The 21711-nt window shown below is 35.8% G+C and overlaps 1 protein-coding gene across 1 annotated transcript in view; it reads right to left on the bottom strand.

The window, feature by feature from the left end:
* LOC145297604 (uncharacterized) overlaps positions 1-18209 on the bottom strand; it is a 53920-nt gene extending 35711 nt beyond the window's left edge. Inside the window, exon 1 of the mRNA XM_080143663.1 lies at positions 17985-18209. The gene's annotated coding sequence lies outside the window, so the exon portion shown is untranslated. The remainder of the gene's footprint in view (positions 1-17984) is intronic.
* Positions 18210-21711: the final 3502 nt, after the last annotated feature.

The following is a 21711-nucleotide window of genomic DNA, read 5'->3' as shown; positions in this document are numbered from 1 at the left end:
CAATTGAACCATGATATTTGACTTTTTAATTTTAAACTTAAATTCAAGCTATTAAAGACCCGGCATATAAAATCAACAGTAGATTCTTTGATATGATAGGAGCATGTTTGAAATGAACGTTTCTGTTTAGAGGATAATTGAAACATGATATCTGACTTTTGTATTTCAAACTTTAATTCAAGCCATTATATATAAAACAATAGATTTATAAAATCAACAGTAGATTCTTTGATATGATAGGAGCATGTTTGAAATGAACGTTTCTGTTTAGAGGATAATTGAAACATGATATCTGACTTTTGTATTTCAAACTTTAATTCAAGCCATTATATATAAAACAATAGATTTATAAAATCAACAGTAGATTCTTTGATATGATAGGAGCATGTTTGAAATGAACGTTTCTGTTTAGAGGATAATTGAAACATGATATCTGACTTTTGTATTTCAAACTTTAATTCAAGCCATTATATATAAAACAATAGATTTATAAAATCAACAGTAGATTCTTTGATATGATAGGAGCATGTTTGAAATGAACGTTTCTGTTTAGAGGATAATTGAAACATGATATCTGACTTTTGTATTTCAAACTTTAATTCAAGCCATTATATATAAAAAAACAGATTTATAAAATCAACAGTAGGTTCTCTACAGTGCAATGTAGACTACGGTGTGTGTTGGACTAATTCACTGCTGGGAGGAATGTGAAGCTTCCTCCCAATGTACCACGATGGGTCCCTAACTAGAGCAGGCAATCAATTCATTCGATTGAAAAAAATGGTCAATTTCACTTATTTCAATGACAATAAAAATATGTGAGTGTGAAACATTTGGTGATCATCATTCAATCCCAGGCAATGTCAGGTCTTCATGCTAGTAAATAACAAAAAGAAAAAAGATCCTTTACTTTGAGTCCAATGCGTACAACAGAAACAGTTTTTCCTACTGCCCAATTTTTAAATCCTCAAAACTATTTTTGTTATCAAATTCTGACAAAAATATTTTCAGTCAGCTGCTCTGTCATTTGAAATTTGCTAAAATGATAGCATTACTATTGGGACTATTTCTAGTGACGTCCTTTCGCAAGAAAGTTCTGATCAAACAAATGTTTTATCGTATCTTTTTCAGATAATGGGGCAATGGCAAGCTTTCTTTCTCATGCCTCGAGATAATCGGATAATGACAGGTCTGGGCAGGTTAACTTAAAGTCATTTGTTAACGCTAAAGCTGAGAATGACTTAATTTATTTTAAATGTTGATGCAGGTAGTAAAAAATGACATTGCATATTTTCAATTAAACTGACACACGCAGTAAAAATTTACATAAAATATTTTTAAATAACTTTTTATAATAAACCTTTCAAAATATCCATGCAGTTATAATTAATACTAGCCTAGTTGCCCGGGGGTTTGGGGGTGTGTGTTGAGCAAAAGACAAAAAGTGGTAGTAGGCAGGCAGACTTGGATCTGTACTGCAAAGGAGGAAAAAAACGTAAAAAACCGGAAGTGGCGAAGGTTTTAATTAAGGTTAGTCAATCAAAAAGAGGGAATAACTTTTGAAAATATCGGCGAAAAAAGCGGGCCCCCTCCACGTAGAAAAGTGCCCAGTTTAGGCTAAAGGAATTAATGTTTTTAGCCAATTTTTCGATATTTGTGTGAAGGTTCAAAACGATACCTATCTCATGAAAATCCGTCGCCTCTGTCAAAAGTTTTAAGCAGACATACAAACATATATACATACATTTAAACAAACAGGTTAGATTTATATAATAGATAAATTGATAACAGATTAATTGATACTGAATGGAGTGAATATTCATCAGAGTAACATTTATATTAGATATATCTCTGCATTCCATGTTTAAAATGAATGTGTCCTCTATAGTATCAGATCTGACGGAATGGTTAATTGTCAATATACACCTAACAGCCAGTTGTGGTTTTCTCCAGAACATGCTGCTGCCATTGCGCATAGAAATCACTTTTTCCATTGCTTTCAACAAAATAGATGTACTGAGATTAAAGCTGCCTTCAGGACTGCCAGCAAACACTGTAAAAGAATTTAAAAAATAGCAAGAGAGTTGTATGCTCAGTCTGTCAAGTCCAAAGTAGCTGAGCAGCTGCTTGGTTCCCACCAGTTTTGGCGAATAATAAACAAGGTCCTGAACAGAAACGTGTCCTCTATCCCAACCATCACCAATGAACTTAAGGTAATCTTGTCAGCATCGGACGAAGCCAATAACTTTGCAGCTAATTCTATCCAATGCGACCAGGACTGCTAACCCCTGTATTTCCTCTTGTGTCTGAAAACACATTATACGACATACAAATATCTGTGCATAATGTTGCCAAGCTAATCAAAAACCTTGATTCCAGTAAATTGTTATAGTGCTCAAAATGCTTCAATCAAAACTAGCTCCCATACTTACAAAGCTTTTTAAACGTTGTCTTAAGGAAAAATGCTTCCCAACATACTGGAAAACCTCACAGTCTAACCCATATTTAAAAATTCAGGTGATCGGTCATTTCCCTCTCAGTACAGACCAATCAGTCTCCTGTGCGTCATGAGTAAGTTGCTAGAATCTGTGTTAAATAGAGAAGTAGTCAACCACCTCAGCAAAAATAACGTCCTCAGTTACATGCAACATGGTTTCTAGTCTGCTAGATCTACAGCAGATGTGCTAACTGTTATATCCCATAGGATAAGCAAATCTCTTAACAGGGCTTTGCTTTTAGGGCAATTGCTCTTGACATATCAAAGGCCTTTGATAGGGTATGGCATAAAGGTTTACTTCACAAGATCTCCAGTTACGGGATAGCTGGAAATGCTTTCTCAATTATAAAATCATTTCTCTCTGAGAGGTTCATAAGAGTAGTGGTTGATGGGCAGAAATCAGAAGCTCACAGTATCAAGACTGGCATCCTTTAGAGGTCCACATCCTTGACCCAACTGTTTCTAATCTACATCAATGATCTCCCAAATCACATTCTTAGATCATTCATAGATATTTATGCTATCATCTATGGCTAAACTTCAAAGACTGGAAACGGACAAAATCTCTCTGATTCTCTTTCTTCTGATTAAAAGCATGTAGTACAATGGGGAAAAGAGTGGCTGTTTAATTTTAATGCATCTAAAACCAAGCTTCTATCTTTCCATCATCAATGCTTTGGCCCCATCTGGCATCAATTGAAATGAATGACTTCCGTCTTGGGGAGGCTCCATGTTTTGACAAGCTTCTGGAACTGACCTTTATTCCTGATCTGAAATGGAACACATACATCAAATTTGTTGCCAAATTTGCTGGAAAAATGGTGGAATCATTTTACCGCTTCAGCAGATATCTCACTGCTGATGCAATTCTCTACCTGTATAAGAGTCAAGTATGTCCTAAGATGGAGTACTGTTGCCACATCTGGGCAGGAGCTGTTTGAAGGATCCTATCCTGCCTTGACAGAGTTCAAAACATACTCCATAGCCTAGTAATGCTCTTTTCTTTTTCCTGCAACCTCTTTTTCATAGAAGAGACGCTGCTAGCTTGTCTCTACTTTATCGTTATTTTCATAGTAAGTGTTTGTCTGAGTTCCAATCTATGGTCCAACCTTGCCAAACTTTCACGAAAAATACTTGTCTAGTTGAAATCACTATCAATAATTTCCTCCACTCTTTATCTGTGCCTAAATCTAAACGTGGATTCCATGAACAAATCTTCTTTCTTAGAACTGCCCACCCATGAGACTGTTTTGTTTGTCTGCTTTTCAGCTGACTACAATATGATCATCTTCAAGACCAATGTAAGCAAGTTCTTGATGGGCCGTTCCTTTAAGTAATCTAATTTACCAAATTTCCACTACAAACGATTACTATGCTATTGATCCAATCACTACTGTATGCTCATTAACCCTTATCCTCGAATGGCCCTGAGCCTTAATAAGAAATGACTCCTCTGTAAAAAAAAAAAAAAAAATATCAACTAAAAATTATTTAACTCTGACGAGTGTTTTATTTTAATATATGATCTGTAGGTATCTCCAAAGCGCACCATAGAATTATCCCCATGTGTAACACAATGTAACTTTAATATAAGTAGCGACGGACAAAATGGAGTTGAGTTGTAAGGTTTGTTTTAATGGAGTCTCTCTTTTAAAATCTACCAAAAATCAGGTAATTATCTAATCAATATGAAATTCTCACCGATTATTAAGTGAAGGACGAAAATTAGATAAAGGTGCTTTCTTTTCCCATATTCGATAAATATATATACTTTTTTGCACACAGAACCCCTTTCCTCTATATTTGTTCACTCTTAGCCTAACAATAATTAAAATGTGAGACTAAAACCGTGTTTACATTATTGATGCCATAAACCATCCGTCATTTCTAACATGTAAACATACCCGCGTTTATTAAATCTACAAAAATCCACTAATGATCAGATTTTCATGAAATTTTCGATACTTTTGAATTAGATTTATATTAAAAATGCAGTTTTTGTTTTTTTATTATTTTTTTTGTACGTGTTCACTTCCATCATATTTGATGTCACTAAATCACGACATGATTTTATTTTGATAAAAAAAATCTGTGCAGGTATTAAAAATTTTGTTTTTTGCTGAATATTATTATATGAGGAATCTTTACAGATTAAAATCTTTCTTAGAACTGCACGCCTGTGGAACTCTGTTCCGTCTGCCTGCTTCCCACCTAACTACAACTTGGATGTCTTCAAGTCCAACGTTAACAAATTCCTAATGAACCGCCCCCTTAAGTAAACACTTCATCAAATCTCCACACTAACGTACTGTACTTGCAATAACCCTTATCCCTGAGTGGCTTCCGGGTCTTGATAAGTGGTGACCACCGTGAAAAAAAAAAAAAAAAAAAAGCATGTATTTCTCATGCTTAAAACATGTAAACATGAGCTAAAAAATAACAAGTTATCCAAAATGGCCGTCCATAATTTTAGCTAATGTTTACATATTTAAAGTGTGTATTTCTCAATACAAAATATGTATTTCTCAATAGATTTTAATCTGAAAAGGTTCCTTATATAATAATATTTAACAAAAAAAAGAAGAAAAAAAATTAATACCTACACAGAATATTTGGTATTCGTACAGTTTAATCAAGATATTAAAAAATGAAAATATCGAGAGAAAAAAAAAAGTTATATTGTACGTATCCTTCATGGAATGAAGTTCTCCGGAAAAAAAAAAAATTTCACTTAATTTTATCAAGTAGTTATGTTTTTGGGGGTTATTTATTTATTTATTTATTTATTTTTTACAGCGAAAAACAATTTGTTATGATACTTATCAAAAGATAGCCAGGTTTCGATTTTTAAGAAGAAAAGCTATTATAGATGGGGAGGGGGTGTCGAGACTGAGTTATTTCCCCGTGGCGTGTTCTCAAAACCCAAACATGGCTACCTTCAGCGTGCTGTCATGAAAACGTGTTTTTTCGCTGTGAAAAAAAAAAAAAACTAGTCGATCAAATTAAGTGAATTTTTTTTTCGGAGACCTTCAGTCCAAAACAGATACGTACAATATAACTTTTTTTTTTTTTTTGATATTTTCATTTTTTAATGTCTTGATTAAACTGTACAAGTACCGAATATTTTTCTCGCAATAATCTCCCGCCGTGATTTAGTGACTTCGCCCGAAATCTTAACAAAATATATTAGAATTAAGCAAAATTTCAACATTTAAGAATAAGGCTGAATATTATTCATCATGTCATAAACAAAACCAACATTATGATTATTAATCTGAATGTTGGTTTTATTTATGACAAGCGATAACATGTCTTGACAAAAAACAAGAAATCCGAGATCAGGAGCTTCTTAATTTCTTATAAGTAATTATTTGTACAAAATTTTGACAATAACATTCAATAATGGCAACTTATTTTTGTTTTGTTATTCTGAATATATATAAACTTATGAGAATTTTCTTTTCATACACTGTCATCAAAGAAAAAATGATGTGATCCAATTTTCTCACACGTTTATAAATATTAAAAAAGGAAAAAGAAAAAAAAAAGAAAGAAAATCTAATAGATCCCGTATTGTCAACCAAGCTTCAACGTCTTCCACGTCGTCGCAATATTGCACAGGGATGTACATAATCCCGACAAACCTGACAAGTAGCAAAATCCCACCCCTTCACTATTGAGATCCCTGGTTGCTGGAAAACCTTCTACTCTAATAGTTTCTTCCTTCAGACTGCTTGCCTTTGAAATTTCCTCCCTAATTGCCTGCTTTCCAAACTGTACTAACCTGCAGAAGTTTAACTGTAATGTGAACAGGCATCTCGCTGTTCAACTCCCCCATCGTCTACTGATAATGATTCTGAATAGTAGCCCCTTATGTTCCAAGTAACGATATGCCTTGTTTGGAGTGAGAATGAATAACAAACAATAAATAAATAAATGTTGCCCGTTGTTTACTAGCACAGAATGTGTTTGATATGTAACCCCGTGTCATAGCAGAAGAAGGTCGGGGAGGACGATTTAACTCTGTGTCATGAAATTAGAGGCAAAGGAGTGCTGACGACATATCCCCCATGTCATGTAGAGAGTGAGTGGTGCTGGTGAGTGGTGCACTGCGGATGTAGCAATGTATCATAGAAACGGAGGGATGAACTTATATCACAGGTCCGGATGGTGGCAATGGAGAACGTGCACGGATGACGTAGGCCCACCCCACTACACCTCATCTCTATGTCATGACGTGGAAATACGATGATTGAAGCCGTAACTCTGCGTCATGACCCGTGAGAGGATGGTGGGAGTATTTAGTCCTCTCCCACTGCAAGAACTTAGATACCAGGATCGGAAAGTGGGATTGAGAAGTCAGCGCCCCAGAGGAGCACTCTAACATGCATTCCCCGGTAAGGGCGTTTCAGCAATAAACTAATCCGTTCTCAAAGAGAGAAAGCAAAGTGGACCTCCTAGAACTTCACACAACCAGCATTATACCGTAATCAAGAGGGGCCAGGTCATTACAGGAATGATCTAATCTCTGTTGGTTTCGGGAGCTGAGGATAAAAATCTCTAGCCGAGTTGGGGGGGGGGGGTTGAACACATAATCCATGCCATGGCAACAGGGAGAATATACCGAACATAGCCTAATGATGTGGCAACAAAGGAGTAAATTGACATACAACCCTGTCCCAAAGGTTGGAAAATAGTTAGGAAACAAAAATTCTAAATTATCTACAAAACACTTTTTTTTTTAATTATTATATTTCATGCAAATTTAGTCATTTGTGTCGCAAAGTGATTCCTACGAATGCTAAAAAGCAAGTGGCTCAAATTACTACTGTCTTTTCTTTTCCACTTAGCTTGCATTCGCATTTTTCTTCACTTTCTAAAGCAACTATGTTTTCACAGGAACGTACGAGTTCACATGATCTCCAGTCACCACACATTGCATTTTTTTTATATCTTACTGGATAAGTTATAACAACCTGTATAATAGTGATAATATGTCTGTCTTACTCGAGGTGAATAATAAATAATAATAAAAAAAAATTATTTCATTTATAAATCTTCATACTCGTAAGTTAACAATTCCTGTGCAAGTTATTCAAAATTATATTAAAAAAGAATAAACATTAACTTGTGAGTTAACAAATTTAACCATCAACAACAAAAAAAAAAAATTTAAAATCTTGCGAGGTGAAACATAAATGTTCAATTTTGTTTGCCAGTTTAAAGGGTTTCAAATCATGTTCAGGTATCTATTGTAGAAGATCCTATTTCTGTTTTAACTGGATCAAATAGCAATCGTCTTTTTAACTTTTTTTTTAATTATTTATTTATTTTTATCTAGATGAAATTAAAATTTTTGGTATGTGTAACTACTTTTTTGACTTCACTATTATTTCTTTGAAAGACGAAAAATTAATTAATTTTTTTTTTGGGAAGTTTATGCCTCAAATACAATAAGCAACAGTGTAACGTTGTCATTCTTTCTAACGGGCCCAAACGTTGTATGTAGAGACAGTCACAAAGGAAATGATACATAATCACAAACTTTTTTTAGTGAAGAAAAAAAAGAATATTTATTTCATTCATTTCATGCACTCAACACAACTGGTTATCAGAACACGGTACAAGACAAACTTATGCCATAAAACTCACTGCCACGACGACAATTTTAACAAAGTTCGACTCTTAGGAGGAATAATAGGAGAGAGAACGACTTGCGCTGCTCATCGGGCGTAACTTGCTATCACCACACGCTTTTTTCTTATCTTCCCCCCCCTCCTTCCTTCTGATCTTAATCCCTATATATGCATTTGAGTCTGTGACGTCACACTCATACCACACCCCAAAATGCTGACGCGACTGTTTCAGAAGTATGCATTGCATTTTCTGCGTTCAGAATATCAAATCACATATTACAATAGGATAATACATATTTTCCGGTATAACATCTCTAACTACAAGCAAACAGCAATTGTATTCCAGGAATAAAGTTGATAGAAAATATAAGCATCTTTTCAAATTATTCTTTTCGTAAGAATATTTTTCAGACATTTATGCTGTGATGAGAAAAAAAAAAATTTTAATGTCTGACATAGATTGCAAGCTTGTATGAATCTGAAAAGAATTATCATTCAACATTTCGATATTAAATTAAACAAGTCCACAGTAAATAATTGTTCTATTCACTGAAGAGGCTTAACAGCAAATAAAATCCATGAAACGTTCTGGCACCAACTTTCACATGTGACATATCCCTTTTTCATTTCTTTTCTAAGAGAGTTTCTAAATAAAATATAAAAAGGTGTATTATACTTTCAATGGTTATACATGACGTTGCCTCTTATTGCTATGTGTCATGTAGCTATTATCTTTAGCTGGGGAAATTCACTTATCGTCAAGATGCCACATATCAACAAAAGAATGGACCTCTGGGATTACTTGGCAGCTTTTGACAGTTTGTTGTCACGTTGCTTACGTCAGCAGGTTAGAATGTAATGAAGACTGTTGCCAAGATAATTTATTTACAACATGCTTCAAATCTGTTGCCAAGATAGCTGGAAAAATAGTTGGATCATTCTACCGCTCCTGTATGTATCTCACTGCTGATACAATCCTCTATCTGTATAAGCCCTAAAATGGAGTATTGTTGCCATATCTGGGCAGGAGCTGCTCGACACGCCCTACCTTGCTTTGAAAGAGTTCAAAACCTAGTAGGTGGTGCTCTTTTCTCTTCCTTGCAACCCCTTTCTGGCAGAAGAGACGTTGCAAGCCTGTTGCGATATTTTTGATTCACACAGTCGGGCGATTCTATTTATAAACAATGCTGCTAGGAACTAACGAATCGACTTAATTCACGTTCTGCTACCAACCAATCAGAAACCAGAATTGCTCCATAAATATTAAACCTTTTCTGTAGCAATTTCACATGTTTTTTCCGTCTCGACACGGTAAGAATATTTTGCTCTGTGGAACTGTCTACTGCAAACAAGTCTCCTCTCAGGATTTATGTGTAACAACGAACCATCAGAAACTGTTCTGTCTACTGCAAACCAGTCACCTCTCAAGACTTGTTTAGAACAACAAACCATCGGAAACTCTTCTGTCTACTGCAAACCAGTCACCTCTCAAGACTTGTTTAGAACAATGAACCATCGGAAACTGTTCTGAAACTAAACATGGCTTACACTTCTAGACTGTTCGTCTGAGGTCCTACTTTGCATAACTTTCACAAAAAACACTCGACTAGCTACAACCACCATCAACAATTTCCCTCACTCTCTATGCGTAATTTTAAACGCAGATTCCATGAACAAAATTTATTTTGTAAAACAGCCCGCCTTTGGAACACTTTTCAACTGGCCTGCTTCCCGGCTGAGTACAATAAGATAGCCTTCAAGTCCAATGTAAACAAGTTCTTGTTGAGCCTCCTCCATAAATAATCACATTCTACCCAATCTACATTATTAACGATTACTAGACTACCACTTTACATTCATTAACCTTTATCCTTGAGTGGCCTTTAAGCCTTGATAAGCGGTAACTCCCTTGTAAAAAATAAACAGACACAGCTTAACTTATTAATGTCTCTTACACTAGTTTCACTACATACAACATAATCCCTACGGCAGCTTTGCTGGAGTAACAAAGCATGGGATATTCTCACTTCTCAACATCAAGCTTTGTTCTACATCTGCTAACCCAAGAACTCTCATCAGTTCTTTCAGCATAGTCATACCATAGAAGTCTCCTGTTCTGCACACATCTCTCTATGCTGTCCAGATTAGATATTTCTCTGAGGCCATCAGAACTATGTAGTATAATCATGTTAGGGAATTACTATTGCTTAGAATTGTTTATATACTCCCTAGATAATAATATCTAGGATTTGGGAACGTGGGTCACTTCTAGATTTATTTACGTCAATTTTTACAAAATTATTGCTATTTCAGCCCGTCTTGTGGTCATTCAGCTTTTTTATATAAAATCGAAACTAATTCAAAGCTAAGGGAGCGTTCCCGGCAATCACACCAGGAAACGTCCAGACGCAATCAGCTTTGATCAATGTGGGGACAAACTCCTTATGTCAGACAATTGCTATCCAATCTGGACAATGGGAAGCTAGTTTCCCCCTCCCCAACATCTTGGGGAAAAAACCAGTCAAAGTTGGGTAAACAAACCCAAAAGCTGCCCCGCAGCAAAAGTTAACTCTGCGACTTCTATTTGACCTCATTAATAAGGTCAAATAGAAGCATTGCGGCCACGTGCCCCGCAGCAAAAGTTAAGTCTGCTACTTCTATTCGACCTCATTAATGAGGTCGAATAGAAGCAGCAGAGTTAACTTTTATTGCGGCCACGTGTCAATTCTGTTTTTAATACTTAAATAAATAAATTCAAACGTGTTTCCGTTAATATTTTGTGGTGGCCCAATGGTTAACGTCACATGTTTTTTTTCACACTTTAATTTCCAACTTTGCCTCAAGAGTTCGGGTTCGAACCTCATACTTATCCAAACTTTTTTTATTTTAACTCCTCACCTCCAGAGTTTTGATTTACCCAAAACCACAAACATCCAGCTAGTCTTTCCTAAATCACAACCTGTCAAACCCTCCCAGCCTTGAATGTGCAATGAAATCTCATCTGACGCATTCCAATCACTAAGTAATATCTTGTGTTACTTTATTATTTGCAAAATTATTTTTAAATTATTTTCAACATGGGGAAATTTTAAAGTACAAATTTGAATTTAATGATTATTTTTGTGAAACTTATTTTTTTCTTTTTTAATTGCTATCTCCAATTAGATTTTTAAAAATATTTTTAAAGTTTTTATATCAGTTTTTTCAAGCTGGGGATGGGGTATATTCCAACCGAGAGATCTTTTTAAGAGTCTAACCATCCCTTTAAATACAATTGTTTAATTCTCTCTTGCCCTTGGTTGACCAGATATATTTGCCAAGTAGTTTTGGGAATTCTTTTTCATGGGTCTAGTTGTTCCTAAACATGAGAACGTACTTTCCATTGATTCAAAAGAAACAGATGAAAAACCAAACCAGACAGAAAAAGTTTGTTAGCTCTGCAAGGCAATCTTTTAATGATGGTGTCACAAACAAACACCTGCTTCCAATTTGTTATTAGACAGCATGGAAGTAGTAAAGCTTACAAAACTGTCATGAGAATATCTCAAAACGTACTTATTGCACATTAAATTCTATTACATTCACGACTGTATTTTTCCGGTTTAGTTTTTATTTCAGCGTTTCACGGGGCAACTTGCTATAATAACTTAGCGTTTTAATGCTATTTTGTAGGTACGTGCAAAATTAATGCTGATGCTCAAAATATATAAAACTTAACCCCTCCCTTTACTTAAAAATTCGCTAAAAGTCAGGAAATTAACCAATTTTAATGAAATTTTCAGTATTTATCGTATTTATTTGCTTCCCCACCAAAACAAATTAGGCACAAGGCCGTTTTTAATGTGGGGGTAAAAACCAGCTCCCCTAAAAGTAGGCAAAAAGGGGTCACTCTGGTTATCAAAAATAATAATTTTCTCAGTATAGAGGGTTTCCCCTCCATTGACTGGTACAAATTATCTTAAGTGTAGCATCTGCAGAACAGATACTACACTTTGAGGTATTTATTTGCTCCCCCACTGAGCAAATTAGGCACAAGGCCGATTTTTAAAGTGAGGAGTGAAGGGGAAATGGGGACCAACTCCCCGGGGAGTAGGGGAGCTGGATAGTGACAATTGGTATGAAGGGTTACCCCTACATTGACCAAGGTCTTATATGTGGGATCGCCCCCACATATGGTCTTTGCTTGCAGTATCTGCCGGAACAGATGGTATTTATTTGCTCCCCCACCGAGCAAATTAGGCACAAGGCCAATTTTTAATGTGAGGAGTGAAGGGAGGGGGAAGGGGAAAAGGGGACCAGCTCCCGAGAGGTGGGAAATGGGAGCTGGTTAAAGGTCTTTGCTAGTCATAGCTTGCAGTATCTGCCGGAACAGATGGTATTTATTTGCTCCCCCACCGAGCAAATTAGGCACAAGGCCAATTTTTAATGTGAGGAGTGAAGGGAGGGGGAAGGGAAAAAGGGGACCAGCTCCCGAGAGGTGGGAAATGGGAGCTGGTTAAAGGTCAGGCATGTGGGGTTGCCCCCACATCTGGTCTTTGCTAGTCATAGCTAGTCATAGCTTGCAGTATCTGCCGGAACAGATACTACACTTTGATGGTATTTATTTGCTCCCCCACCGAGCAAATTAGGCACAAGGCCAATTTTTAATGTGAGGAGTGAAGGGAGGGGGAAGGGAAAAAGGGGACCAGCTCCCGAGAGGTGGGAAATGGGAGCTGGTTAAAGGTCAGGCATGTGGGGTTGCCCCCACATCTGGTCTTTGCTAGTCATAGCTAGTCATAGCTTGCAGTATCTGCCGGAACAGATACTACACTTTGATGGTATTTATTTGCTCCCCCACCGAGCAAATTAGGCACAAGGCCAATTTTTAATGTGAGGAGTGAAGGGAGGGGGAAGGGAAAAAGGGGAACAGCTCCCGAGAGGTGGGAAATGGGAGCTGGTTAAAGGTCAGGCATGTGGGGTTGCCCCACATCTGGTCTTTGCTAGTCATAGCTAGTCATAGCTTGCAGCATCTGCTCCCCCACTGAGCAAAATAGGCACAAGGCCGTTTTTAATGTGAGGTAAAAACCAGCTCCCCTAAAAGTAGGCAAAAAGGGGGCACTCTGGTTACCAAAAATAATAATTGTCCCAGTATAGAGGGTTTTTATTTAAATGCTGCCCACATCAGCATTATGTGGCACAAGGCCGGAAAGTGGGAACCCCGCAGGCTCCCCTAAAGGAGGGGCACTCCTGCAATTTTAAAAATTGCCTGAGTAACCCCGTCGGCATTCCCCGGTCGGGGCGCCTCAGGCAGCAAGCAATAAACTTGCCCCACCAGAAAGCCCGGTGGCAAGGCCTGGGAGGGTGGACCTCCTAGGTATTACCCAGGCGGTTCCCAGTATAGAGGGTTTCCCCTCCATTGACTGGTACAAATTATCTTAAGTGCAGCATCTGCCGGAACAGATACTACACTTTGATCCCGGCCCGAAGGCCAAGAAGTATTTATTTGCTTCCCCACTGAGTAAATTAGGCACAAGGCCGTTTTTTAATGTTGAGAGAGAGGGAGGGGGTGGGGAAAGGGGACCAGCTCCCGATGGGTGGGAAATGGGAGCTGGATAGTGACAATTGGTATGAAGGGTTGCCCTTACATTGACCAAGGTCTTATATGTGGGGTTTCCCCCCACATATGTTCTTTGCTTGCAGTATCTGCCGGAACAGATACTGCACTTTGATCCCGGCCCGAAGGCCAAGTATTTATTTGCTCCCCCACCGAGCAAATTAGGCACAAGGCCGATTTTTAATGTGAGGAGTGAAGGGGAAATGAGGACCAACTCCCCGGGGAGTAGAGGAGCTGGATAGTGACAATTGGTATGAAGGGTTGCCTCTACATTGACCAAGGTCTTATCTGTGGGGTCGCCCCCACATAGGGTCTTTGCTTGCAGTATCTGCCCGAACAGATACTACACTTTAATCCCGACCCGAAGGCCAAGAACAACAGTTTATTTTCAGTATTTATCAAAAAAATGAAAATTTTCAGTATTTATCAAATAATGAACCAATTATTTATTCTTTTTTTTTATCTTAGTGAAAATGTATTATTTTGTTTAAACAAAAACCGCTTTTACTAAAGTTATGGTTTTCAGTAGTAAAAGAAATGAATAAATTTATTTTTGCTGCTATTAAAATAAAGCATCGTAAATTGTAATAATAAGAAAAAAACAATCTATTTTTTCAGGATTCTTACAAAAAAAATCCCCTAAAGTCCGTATTAACAAATTCAATATAACTTGAAGAAAAATTAATTTCTCAAACTACCGATATTATCGTTGAATTAAGCATTGTTTATTTAATATTTTCATCCAAAAATTATAATTGTAAAAATATTTCCTGTTTTTTTTTTTTTTAGATTACATTTTAAGCGTGATTTTTATCTGTACGATTCCAATATTTCCTTGCCTGCATGAATATGAAATCTTGAGTTTAACATAATATTTATATACTTTTGAAAAAAAAAAAAAATTTTAATCCAAAAGCAAGAACACACAAAAATAATGAAATTAAAAAAAAATGGTAAAATATTATACAAACGTTCACGAAAGGAATGTACGGATGCACGACTGGAAAATAAATAAATAAAATTAGCACTCTCTTCCTCTAACTACCTGACGTCATTTTCAGACAGCCTTTTGACTTTCTGACATTTTGGCCTTCTGTAGAATCCATGTTTAGACGAGTTCGTTTGTTTTGTTTGTGCGAAGCCTGAATCTCTCGCTTTTGGGGACTTAATTAAGCTATTTTTTTGTACAAACAGGGTTTTTTTGTTTTTTTTTTAAAATTCAATATCTTAGGACTTTACTAATTATCTTTGAAATAGTTCCAGAAAACTAATATTTATCTTTCAAAGGATTTTTTGCCTAGATTTTTACAATTAATTTATTTAACTTCAAAATTTAGCTAAACTTGTCAGTTTCCGAATGTCGCCGTGAAAACATTTTTCATTATAACTATTTTTTCACGTGTACAAATATTTTTTCCTTTTGGAAATTAACTTTTAGCTTGAATCTTTCAAATACAATCAAAAAGTAATCGGACACCTACATAAAAATTATGATAAACTGGCTTTCAAAACAATGTCCGCTTATCAGTTTTCCGGCATTAATGCCCGTACTTATATTTTTGTTTATTAAAACACCGTTTAATGAAAAGTCAGGATGCTTGTAAGGAATGAGTATCCAAAGGATTTCAGTAGTCAATCTAGAGTATTAACGGAGAATCTAGAGTTAGGCGCGGAAATGACCGAAGCAGTTCACGATTTTAAAATCGTGGGGGGGGGGGAGTTAGTGCTTATGCAAAATTTTAGATAAGATTTTCAAGTTAAATTTAAGTTTCCCGATTTCTTTTGCTTAATAAATTATTAAGCGAAAGTACATGGTACAAAACGCTCCCCCTCTTCCCATGTTAAGAATGAGTTTTTAAATAATAACGTTGTTATTTTAACGTGATCCATCCATTCCGCATAATCACAAAAAAAAAATAGTTAAAGTAAAAAAAAAGAGACAAACTTCCAGATTGGTAAAAAAAAAAAAAAAAATGAAATAAATAAATAATAATGCAGTACCATTTGCCTGCTTCCCGACTGACTATAACATGGTCGTCTTCAAGTCTAATGTAAATTCCTAATGGTCGATTTAGATAATCTAACTCTACTAAAGTTCCACCGTGTCTCAGACGGCGTGTCTGATCTTGTTTCACCAACTACCTAACCCTTATCCTTGAGTGGCATCCAAGCCTTGATAAGTGGTGACTCTCGAGCCCCCCCCCCCCCCAAAAAAAGAAAAAGTTTTCTCGTAAACTACAATGGTCACTTTCGAGAGAGATTCTCCCTCAAAACCACGGCCCTCTGTAATAATGGCATGTTACAAAGGTCGTGTCACGTGTCAATACTCGAAGATGCTGTTACTGAAATCATCTGGATACTTGTTCCTAACAAGTAGCAAAATAAGTTGCTCGGGAGTAATAACAAAATCTTGCCGATCATTTCACCGTACATAATTTGAGTGATTGAAATAAGAATCGACCCAAGATCTTTAGGAGGAGAGAGTATTTGTTTATCTATATTCTTGCTAACGATTAAAAGCATTAAATTTTAATTTAAGGTGGCCGATTACATGTTCAGAAAAGTAGACGCCCCCCCCCTCCCGATATAATACGTGTGTGTGTGTGTGGGGGGGGGGGGGTTATGCTTTATCCAGGTCAAAGCCGCACCTTTGTTTTGGGGCCTTCCGTCTTTTTAGAAAATGTTTTTGTTGATACTTCTACAGAATTTGAACAGATTTATTTTCTTTTTTTTTTTTTTTTTTTGTATTTTTACACTAATCCAAGTTTAAGGTTTTAAAGTCTGCTTAGCTCGGTTCAAATTCTGTAGAAGCACCGTTTTGTTCAATGATCGTTTTATATTTTATTTACTTATTCTTTTTATACATACAGTTAATCCGGAAAAGATGTTTATAGGCACAAAATATCCGATTAAGAATTGTCATCACGTAAACAGTAAGTTACTAAGTAGTGGTAATAAACATTATTTGTTGTTTTTTGTTTTTAATTGTTCTATAAACAATTTTCTTTTTAAGGAAAGATTTTACGTGGAAAGAAATTTACTCCCCAGAGACGACGGAGGAGAGGGGAGTTTCTTCACACTAAAGATGAAGGGATTTTGCCATTTTTTTTTTTTTTTTTTTTTTTTCACTCGAGTTTATTATTTGTTGACAATAAAAACGTGGGTATTTATGCAGAATACGGGTCGTGCTGAAATAGTAACGTTATTATTTAGAAATCCCTTTCAAACATGGCCAGTATAGTATTTTCACCTAACAATTTAATAAATCAAATATGATTTATTAAATCAAAGATACTGTAAAAATTGAATTTTACTTCAAAATTCCATCAAAAAAAAAAAAAAAAAAAAATAGCACGATTAAGTACAAAAAAAAAATCAATCACGAAGCTTCGATTTTCTTTTCAAAAGTTCTATTTTGTTATATTTAAAGACCTTGTCAAAGTAAGAATTTCATATTTATCTTTGTTTGTCCAGACGGTAATACCCAAGCACTCAAGCAGAAGCACCATTCTCATTAAGACTGGATTTGACACGAGTTGGGTTTAACATGGAAAACCCAGCTCCTCCAAAAGAAAGAGGGCACTCTGGATTGTTGCAAGGTTTGCCTTGATCGGCCTTGTAGCAGGTATTCTTTGATGAGGGGTCGCCCACGAACCTATATACAACCGACAATAAACCAATCTTGGTACTTGTGTAGATTAGTGGCTTTTTAAAACAATGCATTTCAGATGAAAACATTGTTAATGTTACGCATGTGAAATGAATGCGCTGATTTAAAATATCACCAATCTACACAAACACCCCTATTCTGCCTTGCCAAAGGATGAGATAATACCTGGGAGGATAATCTCAAACCGACTGAAATCATAATCCACTATGATATAAGCTCGAGAATTCCATATTATGGTGTTGTCGTTTTACCCTTTTAGAAGGACGTTGCCAATAATGAAAAACCCTTAAACACACACATACACATTTCTGTTTTAAAAAGGTACAAATTAAAGCTTATTTAATTCTTTCCAGCCTAAATCAGATAAAATCACTTTTAAGTTTAAAAAAAAAAAATGTTTCGACCCCTTTCTTGGGATAACTACTACAAACCAAAACACAACACAAATAACACCCACTTTTAAAATTTTAAATAAACTCGCAGAACTTTCACTTAAACCAAAAGTGTTATTGGATTAAATTCTAATAACTGCTTTTATCCGGTTCAATATATATATCTTAAAATGCTACTAATAACAATACAACTTACCAACAATGATCCTTGGAGAAATGATAACAGTCCGGTGGAAACAAAAACTAAATGTTTTCAAAAACCGTTGATCTACTTTCGTAAGAAAGAATCATCTCACTTAGTAACAGCGAGACAAGGTAATGGTAGTTGTAGTAGTTACGTTCAATGTCGTAGAAATTGTCGGAGTAAAATATCAATGTAGTAGTGTGTGTGTGTGTGTGTGTGTTTGTTTGTTTGTGTGTGTTTGTGTCTGTGCATATGCGTGTGTTTGTGCGTGTGTGTTGTTCCCAACTGCGATTACTTTGTCAGATTTTCGCAGCAGCGGTGGCAGAACAAATTAGTTCGACGAACTAAGTTCATCATGCAAATTTGTGCAAAATATTAATTGTTTTGGTTCTTATCCAGAATTCAACCTAATTAAAAAGTCTCGTTCAGATTCAATAAGTTCAATAAGTCAAAATAACAATAAATACACACACACACATATATATATATATATATATATATATATATATATATATATATATATATATATATATATATATCATGTACGTACACCTACACCTCACGAAACGAAAATGTCATATTCCAAAAATTACGTAAATTGATCAAGTAGTTGTGTGTGTGTGTGTGTGTGTGTGTGTGTGTGTGTGTGTGTGTGTGTGTGTGTGTGTGCTAATAACAGACGGGACAGAGATTGATTTCGTTTCGTCACCCGACTTTTGCAAAGGTTTTGTCTGAACGAATTCTTTTCTTTCTTTTTTTTTTTTTTTTTCGAATTTCTTTTTATTTTATTTTTTATTTTTTTGATGCGCAATCTTCAATTTTCGTCACCTGACGTTTACAATTTTTAAATTAACAGGAAAATTCTTTGGTATACTTACGTGTGTGCACAGTTTCTAATACAAGAAATGGATCCCCCATGTTGGAACCACTCGACGAGAACACGCATAACTCCATTTACAGAAAGGATTTTTCATTTATTACTCTACGGGTAATAATAGTCAATAGGCGCTAGAGTACCAACTAGAGACTTACCTTAAAAAGTTGATTTTTAGGGGTATTCAGGTCTGTATTCCGTATTGTTTTCACTGGTCGCCATGTTTGTTTTCACGCGTGCGTTCAATTTTTGCGTGCGCTAAAACAAACACAGCAACCAGTGAAAACAATACGGAATACAGATCCGAATATATACATATTTTAAAATTTTTCCTGTTAATTTAAAAGTTGTAAATGTCGGATGATGAAATGTGAAGATTACGTGTTAAAAAAAAAAAGAAAGGAAAAAAAATCGTCCGGCCAAAACCTTTATAAATGTTAGCTGACGTAACTTGAAGATAACCATAAATATGTATACAAAATAATTGGAAATGGGAAAATTGCTTAAAAAGGCTGAATTCGCGAAATTTGGCCTAAAAACAAGTAGTTCTAAAATAGCTGATCGATTTACTACAATGTTGCATTAGAAATTGTCGGGTGATGAAACGTGAAGGTAAATTGAGCCTCCCTACAAATATTTAAATATTGACATATTTCCATTTTTTTTTTTTTAAGGCAGACCAACTTGCTTATTTAAATTTTATTGATATTCCAAATAAGCAAGTTGCTCTGCCCCAGTGCCCCACTGCCCCAGTGCCCCACCCTATATAATCTGGTAGATCAGTGTACATTCGTCTGCTGAAAAAATTGAAAAAAAGGCGACACTAAAAAAATATAGGCGGATCGTCACATGAACCAATGTTTGTCCCCTCTCTGCTATTAGTACCATTTTATATATAAAAAAAAATAATATTTTTTACGGATTTTAATAGTAAATCGTAGCCATTACAAAGCTGATTTTGATCTTGACAGTTGAATTGGTTTGTCTCCCTTTATTTATTAAATATGGTGGAGCAGGACACAACGTTATTGTTTTCTTAGTTAAAATCAAAAGAAAACTTTGATCAATACACGTGATTTTGTGAATATGACATTTTTCTTCCGTGACGAGTACGTACATTATAAATTTTTTTTTTTTTTTTTAATTTTTTTTTTTTAGGTTGAACTCTAGACTTGGACTTGCATAATCTTTTTTCTGATTTTTGCGGATTTTTGAAAATTTTATTTATATTTTGTAAATATTTGTTTTTAAACATATTTTAAAGAGTGTTTTGGTTCAAAACAAACTGAATGTCCACTCTGTTAGAACGACTTTCATTGGTCGAAATTCTTGAGAAATTTACTTGCTTTTGGAAGTGACGAAGAAAGCGAATTCAAACAAAGCGGAGAAAAAAAAGAGAGTAGCAGTTAGAGCCATATACTTTTTAGCATTATTAGGAATCACTTCACGATTCTGCTACATATGAAGATATTGTTCTCCTTGTCTGTTATGCAAGGAAGGAAAATTTGGGATATTCTCTAGCAGAATTAGTTTACGGAATTTTGCCAACATAGAACAAACCGGATTCGAACCTAGGACACCCAGATCGTCAGTCCCTGTCATTACCATTGAATCACCGTCATCTCCCATTTGGGGAATTAAAACTGCAGGGCTGTATAGAACTAACCTATGATATCCAATGCAAACATTCTGCAAGACTGTATATATTTGAATTATTATATGTTCAGTGGCATGCTTTGAATGCCATATTTGCGACTTGCTTTTTCTCTTTTCAACAAAAACAACAACAACAAAGACATTTTTCCAAACATTCATCTTTTTTTTCTCTCTCTTACTGCAATTTGCATGTTTATTTAAATCCATTCTTTTAAACTGCTACCATCAATAAAGCATATCTCGTTTTTATATCGGCTATACGCCTAAGCAGGGGATAATGTAGCAGTTATATGATGTAGCAGAAACAAATAGAACTCTTTTCTTGTGCGTCAGTGCCTCCCCTGACTGCGCGATATAACACATACTGACCAATCAGAGGCATAGCGCAGGGATCTTCCTTACCCCTTAAGGAACTATAACTGCTTCCGTCCCGGACGAGAAAAACTCTTCCCTTTTCCATCAAGACGTCAAAGAGAGCGGACCTGTTTCCTCACTCTCTCTCTCTGCCTACACCGGTATCAACGATTCCCACTTGGGAATAACTACCGGGCAAAGTCAGACGAGTTCTATCCTAGATATATCTTTTTGGCATCTTACCCTCTTATCTTCAATAAACCTTTCCTCTGTGAAGTTTTATGAAGTTGTTTGCTCGTTTATTCAGTAGCTTGTGGCTTGTGTTGAAATATTTATTTTATTAGGGAGTGCCCGAAAAGCATTAACTCAACTCCCTAAAATGGTGACCCCGACGTGATCACAAGCTACTGAATAAATGAGCAAACAGGCAGGCTCAAACCCATACCGCGAAGGAGGAAAAGAACGGGAAAAAAAAAAAATGATGTCTTTGCGGTTACGACCACCGTCAAACCTGAAGTGAGTTATGTTTAAATTAAGGCTAGACAATCTAAAGGAGAGGATAGCTTTCAAAAATATCAGCAAAAAAGCGCCCCCCCCTGTAGAAAAGTGCCTAGTTGTAGATGAGCCAATTTTTCGCGATTTGTCGGATGAAAGGTCAAACTTTAAAACAATACTGATCTTGGTAAAATCCATCACCTCTGTTGAGAGTTTTATGCAGACATGCAAACATACATACATATATACATTTATATATTGGTAACTAAAAATTTTCGATCCAAACCGATGAAAAAGCTTGCCCTATCTCTGAATACTCTTTATGTAAAATTTCAAATGTATAGACCAGAAATTGTCTGA

Source organism: Euprymna scolopes, chromosome 18 (genome assembly GCF_053919585.1).
Source record: "Euprymna scolopes isolate OS-2025 chromosome 18, ASM5391958v1, whole genome shotgun sequence".
NCBI lineage: Eukaryota > Metazoa > Mollusca > Cephalopoda > Sepiida > Sepiolidae > Euprymna > Euprymna scolopes.
The sequence above is the reverse complement of the archived record's forward strand: the minus strand, read 5'-3'. Positions and strand labels throughout refer to the sequence as shown.